This window comes from Vidua chalybeata, chromosome Z (assembly GCF_026979565.1).
Source record: "Vidua chalybeata isolate OUT-0048 chromosome Z, bVidCha1 merged haplotype, whole genome shotgun sequence".
NCBI classification, from domain to species: Eukaryota; Metazoa; Chordata; class Aves; order Passeriformes; family Viduidae; genus Vidua; species Vidua chalybeata.
The window spans coordinates 60,106,497-60,121,642 of record NC_071570.1 but is presented as its reverse complement, the minus strand read 5'-3'; the positions used below and the strand labels follow the sequence as shown (position 1 = coordinate 60,121,642).

At 44.5% G+C, this 15,146-nt stretch overlaps 1 long non-coding RNA gene across 2 annotated transcripts; it reads right to left on the bottom strand.

Annotated features, from left to right (window-relative positions):
• Positions 1–262: 262 nt before the first annotated feature.
• Positions 263–5,755, bottom strand: LOC128782068 (uncharacterized). 2 transcript variants are annotated; one of them, XR_008428639.1, is made up of 3 exons: positions 4,767–5,755; positions 1,785–2,123; positions 263–677 (listed from the first exon to the last, which is right to left on the bottom strand). It is a non-coding gene; the product is annotated as an uncharacterized LOC128782068 (long non-coding RNA). The 2 variants fall into 2 exon arrangements; XR_008428638.1 differs by having other exon boundaries at positions 5,047–5,755.
• Positions 5,756–15,146: the final 9,391 nt, after the last annotated feature.

Here is a 15,146-nt window from a genome sequence, read left to right as displayed (position 1 = left end):
ATCTGGCTACCTTCTTTCGCTCCGGGCAAGGGACGTTTGATTAACAAAGGTTTATGACTGGACATAACGGCTTACGGCGGTGAGCCATTTTTGTGTGTCTGATGCTAAACCTGTTAGTCGTGGGGCTCTATTTGGTGCGGGAAATGTTAATTATCTCTCAGACTGCCAGCGGATGCTGAGCTGTGGCTTTTCAGGGAGTATTTTTGCAGTGCCTGGTTGCCCTCGGAAGGTGTGCAGGCACAAGAACAAACACTCACAGAGCTGAAGAATAGCAGTTTTCAAACCACACGAACGAACAAACAAACAAAAACCCCACAAAGTGGAGGGGGGGAGGTGGGAGAAGGGGAGGAGAAATTCAGGAAAAAAAAAAAAAAAGGGGGGGAGAGGAAAGAAGATAAGTCGGAGTCATATCTTGCAGCTGGTCAGGGTGCAAAGGATTGCTCGCCGCCATCCGCTGCCTTCTATGTAGTGGGTCACTCGGAGCAAGCGACCATCACTTCTCGGGTTCTCTAAAATCCATCCCTGCCAAAATGGCTCCGTTCAGCACAGGAACGCACCTGGCAATGGAGTGTCGGGGACAGGACAGTTCCAGTGGAGTTGCGGGAGGGCGTGACCCTCAGCATCCCTCTATCCGGGTGAAACTGCCTCATCGCAGCACCTAAGAACAGCACTGCTGCCTGGGAAATAACAACAACAACAACAACAACAACAACAACAACAACAACAACAATTTTTAGCTGAGGCTGTTGTGATCGATATAATGCAACGAAAACCAGCAACTTATATTGTATTTATTTACCCCCGCGGCCCTTGATAAGCTTGCAGAGCTGTAAATAGAGACTATGCCTTCCTAGTAATTCTGTTTTCAGGACATCATCTGTCAGGAACATGTGGGAAATATGGTGGGAAAAGGCTGGCATAATATATTTCGCATGTTTGAGCTGAAGGCTAGGTGGAGCCTCCAACCTTTATTAAGTAACTGGCAGTTTATAGGACAAAAAATCCAGATCTGCCTCTATAGTTTTCACCCCTTCTGTTCAGCAGCCCCAAATAATATTTTTAGCCTTTTATTTTTAAGTGTAATTCTCCAGAAATAATAATGCAGTAAAAAATACACATATTATATTATTCATAATATTTCCAGTAAATATTGATTACCGTCTTTAACCCTGCAGATACAGGAGTATATCCCTCATATTTGTTTTGTGTCATCTTAAACCAACTGCAGGAAATGTGGCCAGTTTTTTCCACCTTTAATCTAGGGTCAAGCGTTTTAGTGATTTATCTAATAATCCCAGAAGTTAATATACTTAGCACCTTCTAATCACATAGATTTATATATTCATATATATTTCTGGACAAGATGTTTAAATTATGATCCTTTGCTTTTTACTGGGCTATTTTTCAGATTTAAACAATGCAGACAGACCACAGGTAGTGACAGTTGCAACAAGAAATAGTAATGTTTGTTTATATATTATATACTATATTATATACATTACTGAAAAAATACATGTCCTTTAACGGCACAGGGATTCCACGTTGTAATCCCAAACCGACTGTTTGAGGGTTTGGGGTTTTTTTTTTTTTTTTCTGTGACTTTGAATTCTTGATATTCTATCTTTTCTTATTTCTGAATTTGGATTTGTAGTAGATACCCTTTTGCATACTCTACGTTTAATGCAAGAGAAGTATAACATTCAGTTGCCTGTAAAATGAAACTGTGGTCACAAAAGAAATGATAAGCCACCTTCATTTGAAGGCGAGGCACTTGAGTGACTTACCGGGATGGGAGAAAAGGGATGCTGCTCTGCAGGGAAAAAAGGCTTGGACTGTACTGGCACGTACTGGCATGCCCTGGCAATTTACCTCTACGTGAATTTTGTTATAATTTAGTGCAAAAAGGGAATTTCTGCAACACTACACCCTTCTTATGTCACAGCAGCTTAAGTGGGGTTCCTGTGTGTCTTCCCAAAGAAGGTGGTGTTGCTGGAGATAGGATGGGGGTCTGATTGCAATAGTTAGAGAGTCATAAGCATTCCTCTTTAAAGTCAATAGGGATGGTTTGCTCTTAAGGAATCCATACAGGATATTTCTTCTTTACATCACAGACGTCTGGAGACCTATAAAAAGATTAGAAAACAAGCATGATAATCTAGAGGCAATTAGCAGGAATTTGCTGGGAAGCTAGAAGGAAAAAGTGTTATGTATTCCATAACTTCTAATAGGCAGGTATTTCTACAGTGACTTTGGAATATGTTTTATACAGTTATGTCAACTGGAAGAGAGTGGGCAGTGTTAACAGCTGCTTTTCACAACTGTGCTTTGCTTAAACTTTCGACATGCTGGGCAACAGTCCAGTTTTAGAAAAGTGCTTTACAACTGCTGAATATATTTTTGTATTCAGAATAAGCAAATAGTTAAACAACTCATGATGTTGTTGAGGTCCTTGATGTCTGAGAGCTAGAAAATGTAGTTGGTAATAAGGCTAATGAACAGCTGGGTCATAACCATCACATTGCCTCTTTTGATGTGCTTAGGCTCCAATGATTAATCAACAAAATACGTCAGGTGTATTGCAGTTACTTCCGAAGTTAGTTCGTAAGTGAGACTGTGAAAAGAAAGCTTGGTGTTTTAGAGATATGCTTTGTCTCTTTGAAAAAAATGCCAATTTACTATAACGTACCTTGCATTTAAATCTGATGGTGTCACAGCTGGTGACATGCATGCATTTAACATGTATGTATGCATCTGTGTTAATATGGATTACATATACACATATGTACATATGCACTTGTATGTACGCATAGGTGCACACACACACATACACACACACACACGTACATGAGGATCACTTGTAATTTCATGTCTCTGAATGAAAGAATTTAATGCATAAACTCACAAGCCTGTCCTTTGCAACACATGCTTGATCACCAACAATACTGCCCCTAGTTACTGCCACAAAAAGTATCTTTTGCCTATCTGCCAACTCAGAAAAACTCATATATACTCATTAGAACTTCGTAGAATAATCAAAGTGATCATGTGCCTCTGGTTGCATCAGATACCTGATTCAGTTGCCCCAGTTGTGTCTGAGCAGTCCAAGAGGTAATGAAGCAGCTCAGTAAGACATAATGCAGCATTATAAAAATTCTAACTATTTTGTGCCAGTTCTAAATTTTCCTCAAAGAGCACTGCCACAAGTAGGTCTTATGTATCCCAGGTAAAAAAAAATGTTTGTTGTTTTTTTTCCTGGTGGAAAAAACCAGTCCATACCAGAATATATAATACTGGTTTAAAACAGAAGTGTTCAGCTTCAAAGTCTTAGAATCTGCAAACACAAGTATACTGGTAATGTCCCTGCAGGATTCAGATTTAGCAGTTAGTAGATTGCCAACGTCTGTGTGCTACTATTTGGTGGCAGTTTTAATTTCGGGTCGTGTCTTACAAATAGGATTGTTTCCCCATTTTCATGTTTACGTAATTGCAATAAAAATGGACTTATTGTTACAGTTGTTTTATAGTGTAACCACATACACCTGCATATATATTTTAAGACAAACACATAGACACATGCACCTAGACTGACACACGTACCTGTGGCTTCCCTGTGTACACACAAGGGGACATAAGCTTTATCATACAAGCAAGCTCTGTAGCCGACACAGAGCATCAACAACTTCAGTTTAACCCCTTGAATTAAAAAAAAATCGATCTAAAAATAGCAATGTATGTAAGTGCAGGTTAATTTACAAACAAATGCACTTAAATGCTGTGTGGACTATAGACTGTGATTGTATTTGGACACAGATTTTATTTTGTAGCTTAGAAGAGTAGAAGGATGAATTTTAACCTAGTATTCCTTTAGGAGTTCTGAGCAGTCTATAGTCTGTGATGAATTTTTTGATGTGTATCTTGTACTGAACACAGCACACAGGAGCTGTTGAAATGCATTTATTAATTTCAACAGTAAGCATGGTAGATCACAGTGAGAAGGTTCATTTTATCACATATACTCGAGAGATCTTTAATATTTGCACTTGAAAAAATTCTATACAAATTATATTGTTAAATAATTCAAAGTGTAATGTTCTTTTAGCAGGGGGCTGGGGTGGGGTAGGAGGAGCTGAGAAACTTAAATCCTAAAACTCTACATAACGCGTCAAGACTTTCCTCTGTCGGTTCCATGAGTAACACCAGCATGCAGTTCTTTTCTCTTAGTACGAGGTCAATGAAAATAAACGGTTAATCGTTTAAAAATAAACGTTTTTATTACGGAGTTTCATCAGATAATGCATGGTCTTGGTAAATATTGCTGCAAATGTTCACATTTGTTGCTTTCTAACACAGACACAGAAACATGCACAGGCTGGGAGGGAGTGGAGTGTGGGGAGAAGATCAGAGAGAGGTTATAGAGGCTACAGAATACGCTGAGCCTGCTGCTCGCAGCTTCCCGCACAGACAGACGGAGGAGAACGCCTCGCACGACCGTCCCGCTGTAAATACCTGAATCACGATAGGCGCGAAACACTACAGAGATGCGGAGTAAAAATAAATAAAAAGGCACACCCCTTGTCTCCCCAAAGCAACTAACCAACAAAAAAAAAAAAAAAAAAAAAAAAAAAAAAAAAAAAAAAATCCCTCATAGATACACAACGACAGGGAAAATTGTCAGTGTAATTACACATCGACTCATTGCGTAACACAACCCCCCTCCCAGCTTCCAAGCGCAAGGCCCCGCTCCCCGCCGCGGCATCCCTCCTCACCAGCGGGGGCTGCCCTAAGAGAAGTGCAGCAGCGCTCCCTGGGGTCGGACAGGCTGCTCGTCCCGGGGGAGAGAGTCCTCTCCCCCGGCCTCTGGATGTTAGAGCGGTCTGTGCTGCAGAGGAGGAAAAAGGTAAAGGCGGCGGACGGATCCCCCGCGCCAGGGCGGCGGAGGCGGCGATGCTGGAGGCGAGACCGGACTCGGTTCCAGCGCCGGCCACTGGTGGCTCATGCATATCAATAGCCGTGTATACTCGAGGTTTCTCATGACATCATCATTACCTTGGTCTCCCGCGGTCCAGGACCTCTGACCTTGACGGGCTGGCCCGCATTTTGGCACTGAAAGCCTTCCAATGATGGCCCTTTTCTCCTTCTTTCAGACCGGGGGCAGCAGCAGCCGGCAAGACCGCTGTCTTCTCCCCAGCTTTAGGAGCTCCGAGAAAGAGCGAGTCTCCCCCCTCTAAAATACACACCCAGGAAAGATATTTACAATCAAGCTGCCACCTTTTGGCAAAGAGCTCTATGCCGTGCACAATCTAAGGGGATCAGGAGCCTCATCCTCGAATCATCTTGTTACTTCCTACTGAAATGGATTTTCCCCACCTTCTTGTTCCTCCTTACACTGCGTTGGAAATTGCCGAAGGCTCTCATCTTTATAGACGCTAAGGAGTCTTTCGTGAAAACGAAGCGATTTACAATGCAAATAGGGGCCTGTAAAGGAATGGAAGCTCCTCTCTCTTAACGCAGCTTACACAACTTAATGGCTGGCTTTATTTTCTGGTATTAACAGACGAATTGTTGGCTACCCCTGCCGGAAATTACTGGCTGAAACAAAAAGTTCGGAATAAACTTTGAAGGCAAGGGATCGTTTTGTAGCTGCACATACATACAGAAATACTTACATAAAAGGATGACATTTTAAAGCCGCACTAGTGCTCATGGAGGAAACAATGCTTTTGCCAGAAAGACTCTGGATTGTAGCAATGACGAAAAAAAAATGAAAAAAAAAAAGCTCTGAGGGAAGCGAGTTGTTATCTTTGGTTATCTAGCTGTATGAGTGTTTTGGTCTTCATAAAGCTAGATAACCGAAAGTAAAAACTCCTTCATGATCATCGTACAGCATGTGAAAATTAAAGACTGCTGCAAGAGACAGTAAAACTCGAAAGGGGACAGGAATACTTATTGAATCTAACATTTTTACAGCTGAAGATGAGACTGGAGGAGGTTAAATGGCATAATTATTCCAAAATATGAAGTTGTTGCATGGCACAGAATGGACATTCACCCACTGCAGAGAGAACCTGGTACTGATGGTAAACAGTGTATGTGCAACTATTGCTGTTGAATAAATAAATAAAGGGAAACCCAGAACAGTCAACGTTAAACAGGACTAAGGATATATTTTTTTTTTCTATTAGAAACCTAATGCTGAGTTTCATTTTTCAAAGTTATTCATTGCAATTAAATGGCCTTAAAAATAAAGGTGATAGTTGGTGATGATGAAGATGGTGGTGCTGATGATACAGAGCTGACTACTGAACTGAGGAAAAAAAAAAAACAAATGCAACAAACCAACCCAAAACCTGTGTGCATCTGAGACAAAGCATTGAGGTTAATTTCAAATCATGTGAAAGCAGACTTTCAGAAAAAGTTTACACCGGATGCAGGCAAGCTTAATAATTTATATCTACTTAGAACTCGGCGGAGTTGCACAAAGGTGGAGAAAAAAATAATTGCCGATTTTTATTCCTCTATTCAAAACGCGAGTATAGATGCTTCTTTGTTTCGAGAGGGTTTCCTTGAGGAAGCTACTGAAGCAGAAAGACATGATGGAGACGAGATCGCCTCCCCCCGTCAAGTGAAAAAATGTTCTATGCCTTACTCTGCACCTAGCATTGGAAATGAAAGTGACATTTACTCCAAAACCCACGTGTGCGCCTCCTCTCTTTTTGTTTAAGGATGATCAGGTCTATCCTGGAAACAGCTCTGGTATCCCATACAGAAATAATTAGGACGTACAGACCTGACAAAAACACGGAGAGGAAGGGGGGCGGGGGGAGGGGAGGAGGTGGAGAAGCAGAGGGTCTGTCTTGCTTAATTGATTCCGTTAAAAGACGTGCAGGAGATGTGAACGGCTGGGTGCTCTCATTCCCACGCTCGGGGCAAATGGCAGCGCCGTGTCCCGGCGGTCGGTGACAGACAGCCCGGCGGGGGCCGGGGCCGGGGCTGGGGGAGCCCACCGCCGGCACCCGGGAGAGCATTTCCCACCCACTGCCATCCCAGAAATGCTGGTCGAAGGAACGGGGCTGCAGAACACGCCCGCTTCCCCTGCACCGCACCCTGCCGTGCCCTCCGCGGGAGAAGGGTGGAACTTGCGCCCGGGCGGAACTTGCATCCTTCTCCAGCGGAGGTCGCGAGGGGACGCGGGTTTTGGTCCCGATGGAGGAAGGGAAGGTCAGGGCAGGCGTGTCGGGATGCAAAGAGTCCTGTATTTTCAACAAATATTATCTTTATAATTGCGGCGGTTTAGGCACCTCTCGCAGTGAAACTGAGGAGGATTCATTGCCCAGAATAACATATTTTCTTTAGACTTGACCTAAAGGTTTTTCCAGAGGCACGCTGGAATGTGATACTGAGTCAGTAACCGAACGTTCTCCACGGCAGATTAAAATAAGATCAGCGATAAGGGAACGTGGGTTAGAAGTCTCCACCTGTCTGGGGCAAAACCTTTGTGCGCCGCTTTTTATAACTATTTAATTTTATTTTGTATTTTCACTTTGTTGTTGAACTGCTTATAAAAAACATTGGTTTGGGGCTTATAATGGGAATATTTACCTTCACGCCATACACTGCACTATGAGAAGGATGGAACAAGGAGCCAGCCAGCGTGTTCTGGAAGCAGCAGGAGTACTGTGTAGCTAAACCAAAATTTTTTGCCTCAAAAGTTATCCCATTCTCTCTGTAGCTGTTAAAATAACCTTAGTTTCGGCCGGAGGGTCCTCCCAGTGGCCGCCGGCAGTGCCGGCCGGGACCCCGGCTAGACTCTTTTGAGGTTAAACCTCTGTTTTGTCTGCACTCCATGTGCAAAGTTTTACTGCAGCAGCGCCCGGCGAGGGGAGCTGTGTTTATTTACATCGGAAACGTGTTTGAGCCACCAGGCTTTCACCGCAGAGTGCCCGCCTCTCATTTAACGGCTTGTCTAGGGGTTTATTTACCTAGACCCATTGTCTACTACAATTAAAGTTTACATGACAAAGTGCGCGGTCTTGTTTCTCAACGAGCTTCAATTAAGGCGATAAGCTGTTTTCTGGGAAAACTCCTTGTTTACTTAGGCATGAATGGAGTTAATTTACTTAAGCTGTTGCTTGCATCTTGGTCTTCGGTGTAAATTTGTGAAAGAAAACATCAGAGAAAAACAGCAGCATTATAATCGCGTGTTTGCCATTGTAATCTTAAATGGTTTTGTACCTTAATAATGTCACGTGATTATCAATCAATAAAATATTATTGGCTATTATTGCTATTATTACTATTACTGTTCTTACTCCTTCACTTCTTCAGGAGCAGAGACCCATTTCTCTGCACCTTTTCTTCTACACCGTAGACTTCTGACATGGGAAAAAAGATCATGTGGAAATGTGATACCAGACCCTCATTTTTATGCTTTAACAGGCTCATGCAGCAAGTAACTAGGAAAGGTAATCCTTTCCTAGGATTATCTACCTGTTACGTGTTGTTCCCTCAAAACTTGTGTGGAAAAAAAAAGGTTACTCTATCAAACAAAGGAAAAGATTTATGTTATGGGAAGTGAAACCAAACCCTAATCCAAAAAGTTGAACTCTAAGTGGGCATTTCTCTCCAAGCCAGTTCTAGCACTGGAGGAGACCGGATCAAGTTTATTTAGCATACCAGTGCATTGTAAAGCAGTTGGAAGGTAGTTGCAGGTTGTGTGAGTATGCATGTTAACTAGCAGGGATTGGAGCTTATTCCTTGTGAAAAGAGAACAGCAGATTGCTGTGCAAGGCCAATGTTAAAAAGGCAGCTGAATTTAACACCATCTGGAAGAAAAGATCCCTTGACGACTTTCTCACACCGTCAGACAAAACTGGTGTCTCTTGTTCTGAGTCCTTGTCTCTGCAACCGCACAATACTGAGTCATTATACTTTTGCTGAGAGAAAATTTGAGAACACAATATGGGCAACTGGTGAATGACCAAGTTTCATTATGCCCACTTAAGTCGATTGAAATCTATGTCTAGAGCTATGAATGCCAGCATTGTTTTCCCCAACGGGGCTGTACTAAATGTCAGCACAGTGTAAAGAAAAACTTGAAGTCTGCAAATAACTTCCCAGATCTCAATTATAATATTTTCCCACACTATAACTAATATCATTGCTAGTGCCTACAATGCATGAAATACAACAAAAGAAGGCAGAGGAAAAAAAAAAAAGAGTTCATTTACAAGTTATTTCAGCCAGACAAACACTTTAATTTTCTTAAAATTACTTCAGCATATAGAGCTGGATAATAATTTCCTGAAAATTTCAAGCAACCACACTGCTTCTTATGAAATTTTAAAAATAAATTGTGCAAACAAACTTATATTCAGCAACTATTTTAACCCTTCAGCTTAGGACTGATAAAATATTAGTAGATGTACTTTACAGTACACAGATCACTTTTTATTAGTCTAGCAGATGATTTCTTCTTTAAAGTTTAGCAGAAATGACACAAGCAAAGCAATGAGAAATGTATTTCTTCAGGTGCTGGAGAAAATCCACCAGGGCATCTCAGTGTTGACACAGGTACCAGAAGGACAGTTTTCAGTTCTCTCAATTTTTAACTACTGGCTTTTTACCTTCACTTTATAATGCTTTCTATTATGAGTGCTGTTCAGGTCAGGCCTCTGCTTAGGATTCATGCACAGTGAAGACTATGTAAACGGTTCAAAGGCATGGTGAAGAGTTAGTTGTGTGTGCTTTGTTAGAATGTCTGTGTTTCAAACCTAAGTGACCATGATTCTGTCTGCATTTCATAAAGCACAGTACAGTTCCTGGTATAGATACCTTGAAATGATGAGCAACTACCCTTGTGCTGAGTAACACACCCCTTCAGCAGCTCCACTTCCTGCATTTCTCAGCAGTTCCATCGCTGCACTGGGAATGCTGGTACATGGGGTAGGCAGAGGACTGGTGGGGTAACATAGCAGGTGTTGGTCCTAGATAAATTATTTTCTGACTTGCTCATGCAACCAGTTGTGAATGAGGGCCATCCCAGCTGGGGCCATCTGGATCTGGAGCAGAAGCAGGACAACACAGGCAGGTGATGGGGAGGTTTAAAGGGAAGCCAGTTCTTCACCATTCCCGGGCCTGCTGTACAAAAGCTGGCAGCTGTTGGAGGAGGGAGTTCCTTTCACCTACTAAAGAAGTGTTGTTTGTATGAATGGATATATTCATATGCACACCTCCACTTTCCTGAAGTTGCCATTAATATGAAATAGCATAGGGTAGATTAATTATTTTTGTTTCAATTAAAATTGGTGTTGTGAAATATTTTGTTTTGTAGAGAAGTCAAGGACATACTGCGTGTTACCTAGATCCCTCCCTTCCCATGTGAATTAAAAACAGTTTTCTGACTTCTTTTGGCTAGAAGGAGGGGTATATGTAAATAGCTGTCCCACAGGGACACTATTAAAAAAGGCCATTAAAATTTTTAAAGCATACACCACTTCCAGAGATTGCTCACCCTGGAGTAAGCACATTTATTACCCATTACGTCCTTCATTATTTTAATTTAGAAGAAAGAAAATGTCAGACTTTGACGATTAGATTTTCTATTAAACAACAAGTGCATGAGGTAAATATTAGGGCATTTCTTATTGTCCTTTCTGGGAGTGGGAGAGGAGAAAGGAGCTCTTTGGCTGTGCTCTTGCTTGTCAATAGTAACTTGTTTTGTTCTTCCTGAAGCTCTCACTGGTGTATAAACATATAATTATAGACATACATTTGAGTATGTATACATTATATAACCATAGTTTATGGTGTAAAGCTGGTGTGACCCTGTCAGGGTCAGATTCTGACATGGATGAACTTGTGTCACCCACTTTGCAGAGATCAGGATTGAGTCTGACACCAAGCTGTACAGCCTGATTTTAGGGATGTATGCAGTAATGCAGTGGAAAGGGAATGTTCAGTCTGTGTCTTAAAATCTAATGCTCAAAAAGCTATTTTCCCCATAACTCTGTACAAGTAATGCTAATCCATGCTTGGGGAGGTGGGGAAGGGGTAGGAGAGGGGATGGAAATTCCCCTGGCAAATGAAGAGGCTGCGCTTGGCCCTTGGATTCTCTGCCAGGCTGCACTTCCTTCCATGGTTCCCCAAGCCGATCCTGGTGGTTTGAAGCCCAAGCCACCAATCCAGATCCACGGCAGCGCCGCTGAAGAGCATCCCCAGCTTCCGCAGCCTCAGCCCAGCTGAGGGGATGCTGCGGTCCAGTCACTGGGCTCCATTCCCACTGCTAGTTTCAACTAGGTATAATAAATACTACATCCAAGTAAAAATTATCTTTGTTGAGGTAATACATGGCATGTGACTTTAAATTTAATTTCTTTGTGTAGATTCTTGCCTAAATTAATTGGAAAGCTAAGCATCATTTTCCGTTTTTTTTACAGTTCCTCACTTATGTATCCACTTCAGACATCACTTTTATCAGTTTGTGCGGCGTGGGTTTTTGCTCTCCCCGGCTGCACGCAGCTCTTGGGAGCCCGGCTGTGGCGTAGCTTCCACATGCTGCCGGGGTTTGCTGCCACGGGTTCCCGGACACGGCTCCGTGTCTCGGGCGCGTGGGCTGGCCAGTCTCTGTTACCGTGCGCTAGGGACCCGGCAAAGAGGAAGGAATTTGTCCATTTACTCCGTGCTTGGCAGGAATGGTTTATTGGTCACGCGGCGCAGTTCGATGGAAAGACGCAACTGCTCCCGGCACTCGCATGGGAGAAAATGGCGCCTGCGTGCTGGCGGGATAGGGCTTTATGGAGGGGTGGGGCGAGAGGATCCATGGCCTGCCGGCCAATAGGGGCGGCTGCCGCGGCGGTGACGCCAGCAACAGCGACCAACCAGAGAACCCCGCAGGGGCGGGCACCGAGCCTTGGGCTGAGCGGGATCGTGTGGCTCGGGGTGGCCAGCACAGGGTTTCCTGGGGCCGGACGGCAGGGTGGTTACAGGAGCGGCACAGGGGTAAGGATCTGGCAGCAGGCAGCATGGGGCCAGAAACCGTAGGGGGGAACAACGCGGGGGAAATGCGGGATTACAGAACTTGACTTATTTTAACATAAATTAAAAACCTTAATCTAAACCCAAACTCCGGGATGGAACATCTCCCCGCTTAATAAAATATAAAAAGAAAGCAGTGGTGTTGATTCAGTCTCTCAAGCGGTGGCCTCTTCTCCCAGCTTCTTCTGCTGCTGCAACTGCGGTGACTGCTACGCAGGTGGAGAGGGCCTGGAGATGGTGCTGGTTCTTCTCAGGGTGTTTAGGGATAGGGAAACTGGGAAACAACTTTATTACAAACACAGGAAGTGGGGGTATAACTGGGCTGAGGTAGCTGTAAGGGAAACATTGGTTAGAGAGGTAGAATCTTTTCCTTCCTTGCGGCGTCTGCGATTGGATGCAACCCCTAGGTTGGTGGGATCACAGGTTGCATCTACTGGCACCATATCACTCCGACTCACTGACTGCTCTGCTGTGTAGGGTTTAACATGCCTCCTGGGGATCCACTTGACTCCTGAAGGCGTAGACACGCAGGCGTATCCCCGTCCCCAAGTCAAAAGTGGAAATGGACCCTGGATTTCTTTAGAGTCCGGATCCCTCACTAACACTGGAGGCTGCTCCTCTGGCTGGAGCTCCTGATGTTGTTTGAAATGTCTCAGGGCTGGCAGTTCTGGTCTGTCAAAGGAACAGTTCAGGAAATTGATGGTAAACAATGCTTTACAGAGCCTCTCGTGCGGTGACAGCACTCGCACATCCTTTCACTGCTTTTTGAGGACTTGCTTTAGAGTCTGGTGGGTTCTCTCTATTATGGCTTGGCCAGTGGGGGAGTGGGGAATCCTGGTCTTATACTGAACCCCCCAATCTTGCAGGAAGTTGCGGAACACCTTGGAAGTATAGGCTGGACCATTGTCTGTTTTAATCGTGGTTGGGACCCCTAAGGTGGCAAAGGCCTGGACAAGATGTTTCCTGACGTCTGTGGCCCTTTCCCCTATGTGTGCTGAAGCAAAAACTGCCCCCGAGAAGGTGTCTACAGTTACATGGACATTCTTGAGCTTACCGAACTCAGGGACCTTGGTGACATCCATTTGCCACACCTCACAACTGCGGAGACCTCTGGGATTCACACCTGCTCCCAGTGTTGGTAAAGCTGCCTCCTGACAGTTGGGGCATGAGGCCACAATTTCCCTGGCTTGGTCATGCCGCAGATTAAACTGGCGTACCAGCCCCGGGGCATTCTGATGGAACTGCTGATGGCTCAGCCTGGCCTGCTCGACTATGCTCGGCTGGCCTCCCAGCTGTACTGGGGCTGCCAAGGCGTCTGCTCTGCGGTTTCCCTCGGCAATAAAGCCTGGGAGATCCGTGTGTGATCTCACATGTACCACATAAAAGGGATGCTCACGGTTAGAAACCAGGTGTACTAATTTTGAGAGCAACCCAAAGATGACCTGATTTGGAACTTCTTTTACAACTGCATGTTCAGCTCTAGACACTGCTCCAGCTACGTATGCCGAATCTGTTACCAAATTAAATGGTTGTTCAAACCTCTCAAACACTCTCACTACAGCATCCAACTCAGCCACCAGTGGGGAACCTTCTACTACCTTAATATCTGATTCCCACACCTGAGTCTCTGGGTCCCTCCAAGTCACCACTGACTTGTGGGACTTCCCTGACCCGTCCGTGAATACTGTTAGTGCTCGGAGGGGTTTTTTGCTCTGTAATTCTTTGGGTAACAATTTGAATTCAGTATTGAACAAATAATGGCCAGGATGTCCGATCTTAATTTGGCCTGAGAAGCTGTCTAGAGCGAACTGTAAGTTCTCATTCTGCCTTAGCAGGTGTTCAAAAGCCTCTTTGGTCATCTTCCCCGTGGATGTTTTGATGGGGAGATGGATACATGTAAAGTCACAGCCAGCTAGTACTTGCAGACGAGCCCTGGCCTGTATTATGAGCTGCGCCATCAGCTCCTGTGGCCTGGTGATACTCCTGGACTGCCTGTGGCTAAGGAACACCCACTCTATTATTAAGAGGGGGTCCCGTTGACCCTTGTCCCACTGAAATATCACACCATACAAATGGGGCAACTCACCCAAGACGATGAATCGGAAAGGCAGCCCAGGTTGGCAACGGTGGGCCTGCCTGCTCGTGATGGCTTTCTGGACCTTCTCGAGTGCTGCTCTGGCCTCTCGGGTCAGGACTCTCGGGGAACCTAAACCCTCATCCCCCTCCCTTTCTGCTAACAAATCAAAGAGGGGGGATAATTCCCCCGTGGTGAGTCCTAGCCATGGGTTGATCCAATTTAATGACCCGCACAGGCGCTGGAGATAATTCAGCGTCTTGGGGTTATCATTTATCTGTATCTGTTGGGGTCTGATCGTCCGGTTGTTAATTTCCAAGCCCAGATACTTCCAGGGTGGCAGCAACTCTACCTTTTCTTTCTGTAACTCAAATCCGGCCATCAACAAGGCCCTAACAGTGTCCTCCAGTGCTACTTGCAGGATCTCGCTGTCAGGGGCACAAATCAGCACATCATCCATGTAATGATAGAAAATACAGGATGTCCACTTGGCACGCATTGGGGATAGAACCCTAGCGACATACCACTGGCATATAGTAGGGGAACATTTAAAACCCTGTGGTAGTACCGTCCAGTGGTAGCGCTTCATTGGGGCTTCTCTGTTGATGGAAGGCACAGAGGATGCGAAACGGGGAGCATTATCCGGATGGAGTGGGATTTGGAAGAAACAATCTTCAATGTCAATTACAGCCAAATTGTAATTCTGGGGTAGCATAGATGGAGATGGCATACCCGGTTGGAGGGAGCCCATATCTTGCACTGCCTCATTAATTTTCCTCAAATCGTGGAGGAGTCGCCACTTGTCTCTCCCCGTTTTTTTATTACAAACACAGGAGAGTTCCAGGGGCTGTTTGTTTCTACAAGGTGTCCTTTTTCTAACTCTTCATTAACTAATTTGGTGAGCGCCTGCAGCTTTTGCTTACTCAGCGGCCACTGCTCCACCCAGATAGGCTTATCTGTGAGCCATGTTACTTTCTGTGTGGGGCGCTCTTCAGTGGCCGCACCAAAAAATGCTGGGCAACCGGAAATTCCAATTTGG